Source organism: Euphorbia lathyris, chromosome 3 (genome assembly GCF_963576675.1).
Source record: "Euphorbia lathyris chromosome 3, ddEupLath1.1, whole genome shotgun sequence".
Lineage (NCBI taxonomy): Eukaryota > Viridiplantae > Streptophyta > Magnoliopsida > Malpighiales > Euphorbiaceae > Euphorbia > Euphorbia lathyris.
The window spans coordinates 82,172,444-82,185,738 of NC_088912.1; positions in this window are offsets into that span (position 1 = coordinate 82,172,444).

Here is a 13,295-nt window from a genome sequence, read left to right on the forward strand (position 1 = left end):
ACACTAGTCGGTTGAAGAAAGCACTGTTCACACCAAAGGCGTCCGTAACCGAGGAGCTGATCCTGACAAAATTCCCAACTACTAGTCGCTTAGACAAACCAAAGGAAGTGTGAAATTAAACTCAAAGGCAAAAATGAGCAGAAAAATAAGCAATTAAATATCTTATTAGTGTGGCATCTATACTTATTTCTGTAGGTTTAAAGTATTATTTGCAATTATCTTAGATTCCTCTCTTTTGCGAAATATGGGCAAATTTAAGAATATAATAAATATTCTTTAGAAATAACTATTTGTATGTTTGTTGATGGAATAAGTTAAGTTGAAATAGATAATTTTTTCTTGAAAAGATAATATTATTTTCAAATGTTTTTATTTGCTTTTAAAATTTTAATTATTATAGTCAATTATTTAAATGTAATTTTACAAATGAGAAAAATATAGTCTTAGAAATACCTATTCCTATGTTAAATTAAATAATGGCTATACCTAGAGATACAAATGGGGTGGGGATTTCTCGTCTCCATTGGTGACCTGTCCCTATGGGAACGTGGAATTCCCGATAAGGATCCCATGTGACGGGGATAGGGATACTTTTGTTCCTCGTGACGGGGATGGGACTGGGATGGCGAAAGGTATCCCTGCCGTGTGGGGATCCCCGTCCATGCTCCTCGATGAGGATCTCCTATTATTCCCGTGATAATTGTTTTTTTTTGAAGATTTAAGTACATTTTAATTAGGTAATTGGTTGTTTTAAATTCTTAATTTTTTTTATTTGAAAAATTTGAGAACAGTTGTTAATACTTGGTATTATTAGTCGTTTTTAAGCGTTTTTGTATTTACTGATTTTTTAAATATAAACGGGGATTCCTCGTGGTGAATGAGGAATGTGGATAACATTTTCGGAATATCTGTAAACGGGGAATGAGAATTCAGGGATAGTGATAAGTTTGTTCCCGTTTAGCTCGCGGAAATGGGGATGGTGAATCTCCGACTAGTCGAGGACGGGGATGGGAAATGCAATCCCTTCCCCGCCACGTTTACATCCTCATACCATAAAAACATAAATAATAGATATATCACAAATATGAGCATAGCTATTTTTTAAAAATAATTTTTCTATTCTTAACCCATTCTATCAACCCATCAAGCCCTAAAAAGGTTTTGAGATCTATTGTACTATTTATTATCACTACTGGTGACAATAGATCTATCATTTTATTTGAGCAAAAGTAACTATATCTAATGGAAAATAAAGTGTCTTCCTCCCACTTGTGTTTATTTCCAAATTTTTGGTTTCTTTTTTGTTTTACGGTAAATTTTTGGTTTCTTAATGTTTTTATTTTGGTTGAAAATTTCTTTTTCATTTATATTTTTTCAAATTTAGTAAGAGCATAAGTGTTTTATGTTATTCATAGATCATTAAATTTAAGTGGTTGCAGTAGAAAAGATTCGGATCTAATTGTTAGGAAGAAAGTAAATGATTAAAAGTGAATTGTGGTTGCTTTTATGTGGATTTGGATCTACGAGAAGTGTGATTTCTAATTTTTTTTTGTTTTAGTTGTATATTTTATGGTTTTGATTATTCTATATGGTTTTTTTTTTCTTCCTGGATTTTGTATTGGATGTAGCTTACATTCTTGTGTTGTCTCATTCTTCCTTATTTTCTTGCATTTTCTTTAGTAGAATGAAATATGTTTTTTTCACAAAAAAAAGGACGTATTATTCGCACTCTAGTATATCCTTTTTTTTGTAGTGACATTTAGCAAAATTAGTGAAATTTCAATTAATAAGGACAATGAGCTAACTTTTTTAAATTCTCTAATTTGGTATGATCTTTTATAAACGAATACATAAATTTTTTTTTGACATGTAGATAAAATATATGAGATAAGTTGATTCAAAAAAAATATTAACTTGTTAAAGAGTAATGGATTAGTAAAATTAGTGAAATTTAATATGGACAATGAGTTAACAACTTTGTTAAATTCTCTAATTTGGCATGATTTTTTAAAAAACAAATACATCAAAAAAAATTGACATGCAGATAAAATGTACGAGATAAGTTGATTCATAAAAAAAAAAATCTTAACTTGTTTAAGAGAAATTCATTATAAATATAGAATTGTTAAAAATTAATACAACTATTGATTTACTATCTACATAGGGATTTTACTAATTTTTATATCATAAAATAAATATTACTAAATAACAAGGCAAGTGATAATTTTACTAATGTTGAATTAGCCCGATAAGACTTTGAACCTAAGCGAAGATAACTTGAAGTAGCAATTCATCAGCATAGTGAGATGAGGCAAGAAATGCGACGGAAGCGACGAAGAAGGCGAGTAGGGATACATAAGGCAATTAACAAAATGACCTTCTTCTCAAACCCCTTCTCTTTCTCAATAGGCATTCGTGGAGATCCCTTTTTTTCTATGTCTTGCTATTCTTCATGTGAAAGAAAGAGAAAATTATTCTAGCTTTCTTTCCAAAAGTCTAAAAGAGTTTACTCGTAGGACAGACAAGAATAACCTTTTAATTTACGGTCAAATACATGAATATCATAATTAAGTACAAAATTACAATTAAATCATATCATCAAACTTAATTTTTAATATGTCATTATTTTTTATATATTATGATTTTATACCATAGTTTAAAAATTCTGGACTCCAATTCACAAATCATAAACTCTAAAAAATATATTTTAGACTTCTAAGTTATAAATTCTAATCCTTAAAATATATTAAAAGTACTGATTTTATTAGTTTGACATAATCCAAAATTATGACTTGACATAGTTGTAAATAATTATTAAAAAATGAATTTCTATGTAATTTTCCCTTTAATTTATTCTAAGACTGATACCATACCATCTATTGGTCTGAGTCTTTAACTTCTTTATATAAAAAGATCATGGAATGTTTTCAGATACTACAATTGATTCAATGGTAGATTTTCTTTATAGATATAGTCACTAGGGATTCCATAGTCAGCGGAAGGAAACCTTAACCTTTACTTTACTCCATGCTAATAGTTTCTTTACTTTGATTCCAATATCAATATTTTTTATAGATTAGGAGTCAAACATTATCACATAATAAATCAGAGGGTAAAAATTAATGTCTTGAATAGATCAGGGTTGAATAATACTTAAGCTTTTTTTTTTTTTTAATTTATTCCTATAATTTAATTTTAACACATGCAACTCACACAATTGAAAAATACACTTGCATTTATTTAGTTCAAAATTTATTAATCTTTTAGGTGAATTTTATTTCAACTATAGCTTTTTAGCTTTTTTTTTTTTTTTTTTTTACATTAAAATTCTAACTCGAGATATCTAACTTAACGACTTGAGACTTTTAACCACTCAAATTAACATTAATTGGTTTCACTCTATGCCTTTTTAATATAGTGAATTACTATATCCAATCCCAATTTCACACTTCCAGCCCCGAAAAAAGACGTTACCGCCCTTTAGCCAAAAATTGAAAATTTCCAACCCTCTCAAACTCTCCCTTCACACATTTGCTTCCGAAATCAAAGACAACACGTTTCATGGCGAGCAATCCGTTATCACCGGGAAGAGACGAGAATGACGTTGTTCCTGAAGTCGAGGTATTTTTCCGATTGAATTTCCAAAGATTTCTGTCATTTATTTTGAAAAAAATCGCAAAGTCGGATCGCGGGCGTGTGAACATCACGCCTCACCATGTGGTGGGGCGTATGGCTATTACGTCCCACCACATGGTGAGGCGTGATGTTCACATGCCCCACTACATGGTGGGACGTGATGTTCATACGCCCCACCATTAGGTGGGGCGTGATTTTCACACGTCCGAGCTTATTTTTGACGAATTTTCGGGTTTAGACACTGAAACGTTGTAGAAATGTCGCGTATTGGAATCTAATGTTCGTTATTTATCATTTGCAGGAGGTTCCGTTAGAACATTTTGGCGGGAACGACATTGATTACAGTGCACAGTTTTTTCGCGAACAAACGTTTCAAACATATCATGAAGCTGTTAACTGGGCAAAACAGACGGCAATTGAGATCGGCTTCGACTTAACCACAGCGTCGCACAAGACAGGGGGCAAGTCAAGATGGATATTGGTTAAATGTGCACGTGGTATTAAGAATACTCGAAGGAAAAAGGATATGGATATGGAGGAAGTAGTATGGAGGAATACAAAAACAAAGTACTGTGGTTGCAAATTCCAGATAAAGGTTCTGGAAATCGCTGAATTAGGCGGTTGGGTGGTGAATGGTATTGCTGGAGATAGAGGACAACACAGTTATCAGTTGGCTGTATATCGTTAGGGCTACAGACAGATGAGCGGACTAAGCCCCGGTTCCAAAAAAATTATTCGTCAAATGAGTGCAGCTCAAGCTAAGCCTTGTGCTATTTTTACTGCAATTAAAGAAAAACATCCGGAGGATTTCCCGACACAAAGACATGTTTATAACTACAAGGAAACAATCAGGACTGAGAGCTTTGAGGGTCGGGATGTAATCAGTCAGTTTTATCGGCTTGCTATAGATAAGGAATACATACATTGGACGCAAGCGGCGCCGGGCAGAAATATTGTGACTCACCTGTTTATGGCACATCCTACATCGATCACACTGTTCCGATCTTATTACTTGTTTGTTGGTATGGATTCAACATATAAAACAAGCAAGTATAAAATGTTATTCTTTGAGATCATTGGAATGACGCCTTCAAACAAAAACTTCTTGATTGCCTATGTAATCATGAAGGATGAAACTGAGGGAAGTTATATGTGGGTGTTACAAAAATTGAAGCTTTTGCTCCAACCTGATGTGCATCCGACAACCATTGCAACGGACCAGGAGTTCGGACTGATGAGACCGGTTCGTGAGGTATTTTCTCATAGTCATCATTTGTTGTGCACATGACATATTAATAAAGATGTGGAGGATAGAGTAGGCAAGTTGTGTGGATTGAAGGTTTTTGGTGAAATTTTTAAGAATTCCAAATGGAAAAGTATCATTGAAGCCCCGACAGTAGCCGAATATGAGGAGGCAGTGATAAGCATGAAGAATACTTCTGCCAAATGGCCTCGTGTGATTGAGTACGTGGAGACCACATGGCTAGTGCATAAAGAGAAGTTCTATCGAGCATGGACGAACAGGGTGTTTCACTTAGGAAACACCACAACCTGTCGAGTGGAAAGTTCACATGCACAGTTGAAACAGTGGTTGAATTCATCTACTGGTGCACTCGATATAGTGTGGGCGAAGGTGCACAAGGACATTGAAGCTCAGATCGATGCGATCAAGTAAGACAATTATTCTGTTATTTAATATAATCTTTTAAATTGTAATACATTAGTTATTGAATCCTTTACTGTATATAACCAGATATTCACTCGATGACTCAAGAAGAAGATCTGCGGTGGCTCACAATAAAGATCCTTTTAAGTACCTCGACTTACACGTTTCACATTACTGTTTGCGTGTACTGAATGATGAGCTCAAGCGTATGCGCGGATTTAGTATGGATGTGGTAAGTGAATGCGGATGCGTGTTGCCCATGACTCATGGCATTTCTTGTGCATGTGAGCTTAAAAATTATATTGACACGGACACATCGGTCCGTGTTGACCACATCCATCCTTTTTGGAGATCTCTTGTATTTGAAGGTTTGAGTGACATACCAGTTACTGCTCCCATATATGTTGACGAGTTTGAGGATCACCGGTTTTTTCACTCTCTTGTGGAAAAGGTTGAAAAATTAGATCCTTCAATGGTGCGTAGCATATCGATGTACATTCATGATCAAATAAACCCGGATCAAAGTAGCTACAAAGAACCTGAGGTCAAAGACACTGTTAGGGGTAGACCAAAGGGGAATTCATCAACGAAGCGGAATCCGAGTGCATGGGAGTATAGTTAGGGACCACGAGGTCGTGCACGGTCCTCTCCTTCGAGGAGTAGTCATAGTCGAGGCCGATCCTCATCCTCATCTGTGCATAACAACAAGATGTCGGGTATATTTTATTTTAGTAATCTATATGTTGATGTTAAAGTAAGTATATTATCGCTCACGAATTTCATATATTAATATTCTCAGCCGGATTTGTTACGGATATCGCTGGTTACCACCATTTACATCGGGTTCAAGGGCTCATCGTACCATTTATTACTAGATACCATGATGTTGTAGCCGATGGTAACTGTGGATTTCGTGTTTTAGCCGATGCCATCACAAATAATCAGGAGGAGTGGAAGCCATGAACTCCGGGTTCAAGGGCTCATCGTACCATTTACCACCCAGGAACACCCCGATGCCTCACCTACTATAGCGACCTTAACAGCAATGAACTCTAACTCTGCCAGCTCGCCGTCAGTGAACTGATGCCCTTTCTTCCATTTTTCGAAGTCTTTCTCCGACCACCCCGACAGCTGCGCCATCCTCCACTGATTCCAGATAGAGTACTGCAAGCCAAGTGATAACATTGAGATATTATCATGAGGACTAAAAGAGATATTCGCCTTTAAGTATGCCACGTAGCAAAGGAAGTCGGTTGACGAATCTCCCTGGATTAGCTCTAGGAGATCCGCTGGCGGATCTCTAAGGTGAATCTCCCCATTTACCTTGGTAACGGCTGGCCGCCGGCTCGGCCATAAAGGATCATTAATTGTCTTACCCGCTAGGTTAAGAGTAACTTGTAACCGTCATTAAATGAGCATTAATGGAGACTTTCTAGTTACCTAGAGGTTACGAACTTCTCAATTATATATAGCCTACCATTCTAGGCTATCTAGGTACTCATACTTTCTTACCTTCTCTAAAGCTTTGTCAATACAGTTTATTCTCCATATTCTCTACTGACTTTAGCATCGGAGTTTCCCCCATCGAACCCAACGACGCCCCCCACAGGGACGAGCTCCGATCAGAAGTTTCTCCCTTGTTATCAATTGGTGCGGTGAGCGTGGAATCCTTGATCAAATAAAGGGTTTTTCGTTCACACTGAAACATCATGACCGATGGAGGACAAAATCCTTCCTCTGGGATTGAATCACCAATAATTACACCATCCGGTGCTGGCCGCACTAACACAACTGCTCCTATAACAAATATCGATGGAAATATGCCCACTGCTTCTTTCATCGATATGTGTGCTCAGGATATCGAAGCACGGTATGGGCTTGAAATTGGGAACCGCCTCCGGGCGTTCATGACTCTTCCTCCTCGTTGGAGTACGGTATCTACGTCAGCTGTCTCATCTTTACCTCCATTAAACTTTGGTCTGGGACCAGGTGCCCATAGCTTTTCATTCCTTCAAGCTCACAACATTGATTCCATGATAACTACTACGACATCGGGTGGCGGACGACCAGTTATCAGGGAGTTATTTCCTGGTGAGGGAAGTCGAAGGAATGATACGATCCCTCCTGGCGGATCAGAGGTTCCAAGGTTTAATCTCGATGGACCAAATGTACCTAGGCGCCCGCAGACAAATTCGTCTCTTGGCGGATTTAAGGAGCCCATTCGTAAAAAGCATAAAAAGGATAAAAATAAGCGAGCAAGATCCCCACGCCGTGGTAGATCACCTCCATCTACTAGTCGTAAAAGAAGAAAAAGGCCAGAAAAAACATCTCATGTAGGTGGACCACCGCCACATCCATCTTCAGGAACTGTTGGACACACCTCGTCTGGAGGTCAACAAGGAGGAAATGGTCCAACTCCCCCAGGCAGGGGAAGTGGTGGAGGAGATGGTGGAGGGAGAGGAGGAGGCGGACGTGGTAATGCAGGAGGACATTCGCCATCAGATCCATCGTCTGAGTCAAGTTCTTCTTCTTCTTCTCCAAGCAGATCGCCACGAAGGGGTCGCCCCATGGCGGATCCGGAGAATTTTGATGATAGAGTGAGGGCCCTAGTACTCCAAATGAACGAAGAAAATGCTAGGCACAATCCATTCGCCAATAGGGATTCGCCTTTTGCAGCTTGGATCGAGGCAGAGGAAACCGACAGAGCTTTCAAGATTCCTAATCTTGCAATATACACAGGCAAAGACAATCCGGAGGCTCATGTTCGAAAGTACCGAATCTTGGCCAGACTCAATCGAGCCACCGAGCCCGTGCTCTGCAAAATGTTTGTCACCACGCTGGGAGGTCCAGCTTACTTGTGGTTTCAATCTCTACCCCCAGGATCAATAAACAGTTTCGATCAATTAAGCAGGGAATTTCGTGCTAAATTTGCTGGTTGTATTCCTGCAGTGGTGAAATCTGGAAAGCTTTTTGAATTAAAGCAGAAGGCGAATGAACCCCTCCGAGACTATGTGGACACTTTCAACCAATTGTGTATACAAATCGTTGATGTAGATATCTCCGTAGCTGTGGAGTGTTTTGTGAGAAACACTACTTGTAAAAGTTTGCAAGAGGATCTCATTCGTAAAAAGCCCACCAGCATGACAGAGTTAATGGAGCGTTGCAAAGACTTTATAGAGGTTGATGACATTCGCCGAGGTTCGCCATCATCGCCAAAAAAGGACAGAAGCGAATCTCGTCCTCGGGACCGGGATAAGGACAAACGTCAGGATTCTTCCTCTCGAAACAAACGAAGGGATTCTCGGAACAAATCGACGTTTGTCACCTCCTTCACACCTCTCAATGCTTCTAAAAGTGAAGTTCTTATATGGATTGAGAACAGCCAGCACAAGCGGAGCATTTCATACCCCGAGCCAAAAGGGGGGGAGTACACCAATAAAGGTAAAAATCCCAAAAATTATTGTAAGTATCACAGGAAAAATGGCCATGATACAAATGCTTGCTGGGAGTTAGCTCGAGAAATTGAACGACTCATTGAAAGAGGTAAATTGGATCGGTTCATCCAAGCGGAAGGAAAAGAAGATGATAGATCCAAGGAGGACCCAAAGAAGAAAGGAAAGGGTACCATCAATGTCATAGCAGGCGGACCCGGTTATCAGCCAGCATTGAAGAAGGCGAAGACGACCGCCCTTGATAGGACATCATTAAACCGCCCTTTCTCAGACGCAGGTCCTGAGATTCCACCCCATGCGGATGCACTGGTTGTCACCATGATGGTTGAAGGTTGGGAAATGAGGCGGGTAATGATTGATACGGGAAGTTCATGTAATGTCATTACCCGAGGAGCATTCGCCAAACTCAGGATTGATCCCGTCCAGGTGGAACCGACGGTGGTCGACATTTTGGGAGTGACAGGTCATACCATTCAGACGAAAGGCCAAGTTACTTTGGATTGTGAGCTTACTGACAGTGATCAAGTTTGGAGAGGAGATTTGGAGTTCTCGGTCTTGGATGGACAATTAGCTTACAATATTATCCTCGGACGACCTTTTATCTCCGAAGTCGCAGCTCTTATCTCTATTCGCCATTTGACACTTTACATTCCCACGGTCAAGGGAGGTGTGATGGTCAAAGGTTGTCAAAAAGTGGCCCAAGAAACATATTCGGCATCCTGATTCGCCCTCAATCTAAGGAAGAAGACGAAGAGGAGCGTGTCACGATGGCCTTAGGCGAAACCGAAATGTACTTTATGGCAGAGGAGAAGCAGGTGCGGATAGCTAAGGGGCTACAAGGCAAGATCAGAGATGCAATCACCAAAGTACTTTGTGAAGCTGAAGATGTCTTCGCATGGAAGGATGAAGTTCTCCCTGGAATTAGCCCGGACGTGATCACCCATAAACTCAACATCGATAAAGATGCAGTTCCTGTGGCTCAGAAGCGGAGAAACCATGGTCCGGAAAGGCAAAAGGTGATAGAAGAAGAAATCACCAAGCTCCAAAAGGCGGATGCCATTGAGGAGGTACTTCACACCCAGTGGTTGGCGAACGTCGTGCTAGTCAAGAAAGCTGGCGAATCTTACCGCATGTGCATTGACTTTACAGATCTCAATAAAGCTTGCCCCAAGGATAACTATCCTTTGCCATGCATAGACATGCTTGTAGATGGAACTGCCGGTCACGCAATGTATTCCTTTACCGACGTGAAGTCAAGCTATCATCAAATCCCCATGGAGCCCTCAGATAGAACCAAGACCTCGTTCGTGACGCATCAAGCTACTTATTGTTTTAAAGTCATGCCCTTTGGGCTTAAGAACGTAGGTGCTACCTATCAGAGGATGATGAACAAGATATTCGCGGACAATAAGAGTGGTAATTATTCTGTCTATGTAGATGATATGATCATTAAAAGCACAACTGTAGAAAGGCATGCAGAAGATATAAAGGAGGTATTGGGTGTACTTCGGCACCACAACATCAAGTTAAATCCGGAGAAATGCACTTTCGGGGCAACATATGGGAAGTTTTTAGGATTCATGATCAGCGAAAAAGGAGTTAGCCCAAATCCTGACAAGGTCAAAGCAGTCCTAGAAATGCAAGCGCCCCAGAATATCAGAGAAGTACAACGCCTCAACGGGCGTATCATAGCCTTGGGCAGGTTTATCTCTTGCTCAACTCGTAGATGTCAGTCTTTTTTCGAAGTCATCAAGAAACAAAAAGCATTCGAGTGGAATGAGGATTGTCAAAATGCCTTCGAAGGAATCAAGCGGTTCATCACAGAGCCACCCATGATGAGCCGACCTTTGAAAGGGGAGGATCTGTACATGTACGTATCGGTCACGGATAAAGCCGTATGCACGGTCATGATACGAGAAGAAGATGGTCAACAATTCCCAATTTATTACGTGAGCAAAGTTTTGAAAGACGCTGAAACCAGATATTCAAAACTGGATAAAATGGCACTGGCTGTTGTAACCACGGCAATTCGCCTTAGGCCATATTTTCAGGCGCATATTGTAATAGTTCGAACCAATATACCAATAAGAAAGGTATTGCAGAAGCCGGACACTTCAGGAAGGTTGATGGAATGGGCGATTCGCCTGGGCGAATTTGATGTAACATATGAAAGCAGATCATCTTTGAAAAGTCAGGTCCTGGCGGACTTCGTGAATGAATTCACTGACGAAGGGATATCTCATCCCAAGCCTCCGTTAGAAGAATGGTCGATGTACACTGATGGAGCTTCCTCGGCGGATGGAGCAGGTGTGGGAGTTGTGATCAAAGGTCCTCACTATATAAGATTGCGATACGCAGCAAAATTAAATTTCCATGCCACTAATAACGCTGGTGAGTACGAAGCTCTGATACTGGGATCACGTCTACTTCAAGAAATCACCCCAGAGCGGATCGTGATATATAGCGATTCAAAACTAATGGTCAACCAAGTAATCAAGAATTACGAGGTGAAAGACGAGGTTCTGGCCAAATATGTAGCAGAAGTCAAAAAGTTGCTGGATCACCTCAAAGAAACTAAGTGGGAATTGATTCACATACCAAGGGAATCCAATACTGAGGCTGATCAATTAGCCAAAATGGCTTCTTGTGAGGAAAAGTGGGCGGACCCGGATTGTCCCTTTGAAGTAAAAATGGCTCCAGCATTTGCCTCTGAAGAAGTGTCCCTACTCACAACGGTGGAGGATGATTGGAGGTCAGTCATCCGCCAATATCTGCTAAACGGAACATTACCCGAAGACAAGGAAGAGGCACGGAGGATAGTTAGGAGATCAGCCTATTTCTCCTTGATCAATGATGGTCTTTACAAAAAATCCTTTAGCCATCCTTGGCTGAAATGCGTTCTACCAGAAGAAGGGCAGCAGATCCTCAAGGAGCTACACGAGGGATCTTGTGGGTCGCATGAAGCATCCGCCACGATCTTGAAGAAATCCAGGTTAGCAGGTTTCTACTGGCCCACAGCTGAATTAGATGCCCAGAGTTTGGTAGAATCTTGTCACAATTGTCAGATTCACGCAAATGAGTCACATACTATCAAACATATTCAAAAGCCAATCATTGAGGGGCGTCCATTCGCCCTCTGGGGAATAGACATCGTTGGCCCATTTCCCCCAACTCGCCGGCAAAAGAGGTACGTAATAGTGGCAGTGGACCATTTCACCAAATGGGTAGAAGCCGAGGCTGTTTCCTCTATTACAGCAGAACAGATGGTGGAATTTGTCAAGGACAACATCGTGGGAAGATATGGCATTCCACATACCATCATCACTGACAACGGAACACAATTTAACTGTGGCAAATTCAAGGCTTTCTGTGAGGGGTTGGGCATCCTGAACAGATTCGCCTCCGTTTATTATCCTCAGTCCAATGGAATGACCGAAATTACCAATCAGACGATTGTTAAGGGGATAAAGAAGAGGTTGGGAGAGCATGACAAGAAGTGGACGGATCAGCTTACAAGTGTTTTATGGGCTTATCGTACCACCCCAAGAACAGCTACTGGGGAAACACCATTCGCCCTTTCTCATAGAGTGGAGGCCGTGATCCCGGTTGAAATACAAGTCCCCAGTGATCGGGTGGCCTTTTATTGTGAAGAGGACAACAACAAACGACTAAGGGAGCGTTTGGATCAGGTTGAAGATCGCAGGAACCAATCCTATGTACGCATGGCAGTATACAAACAGCGGATCGCGGCTTACCATGATAAAAATGCCAAGCTTGTAGATCTAAAGATAGGAGACCTTGTGCTTCGCAAAACTGACAAAGTCCAATCTCGAGAAGGCAAGGGCAAGTTGGGGCTCAACTGGACAGATCCATACCAGATAGTAGACAAGTTTGGACCGGCCACGTTCAAAATACAAGATATGGAGGGCAATACACTGCCACGCACGTGGAATCTCCAAAACCTCCGCAAATACTTTGTTAAAAAATGAAGTATGTTCATGGTCTTGAGTACTCTTTTTCCTTTAACAAGCTTTTTCCCATGTGGTTTTTCTTGTTAAAGGTTTTAACGAGGCTCATTTATAAAGACCTATTCGCTGTAATAAGGTGTTTCTCCCATTAATAAACATTGTTGGTTTTATTATCTATGTTCTTTTTATAGTTTACTGCTGCAATATCAATATTCCAGTCTTAAAAAGAAGGGGGGCATCCAATGCTCTCCACATTCACAGTAGATCCGCCACTTGGCGGATCCTGATCACCGATAGAGTTAAAAAGATCCTTGGACGCAAGGTCTTTACACTCTCTTATCCCTCCCAGAGAAGGATTCACAAGTCCTGCGGGCGGATCATTTCACCTCAAAGATAGGTAGCAAATTGAACCCCTGGGCAGCTTTACTTCCTCCAAGAAGGAATAGAACAGCTTCAAACCTTCGCAAAGGTTCATACCATGGAGTATGGCTGGCCACCTACTCCAAACATAAATCCTAAACATGCTTATATTTAAAGTACTTCTTTGCGCAAATGTAAGAGTAAAACAAATAG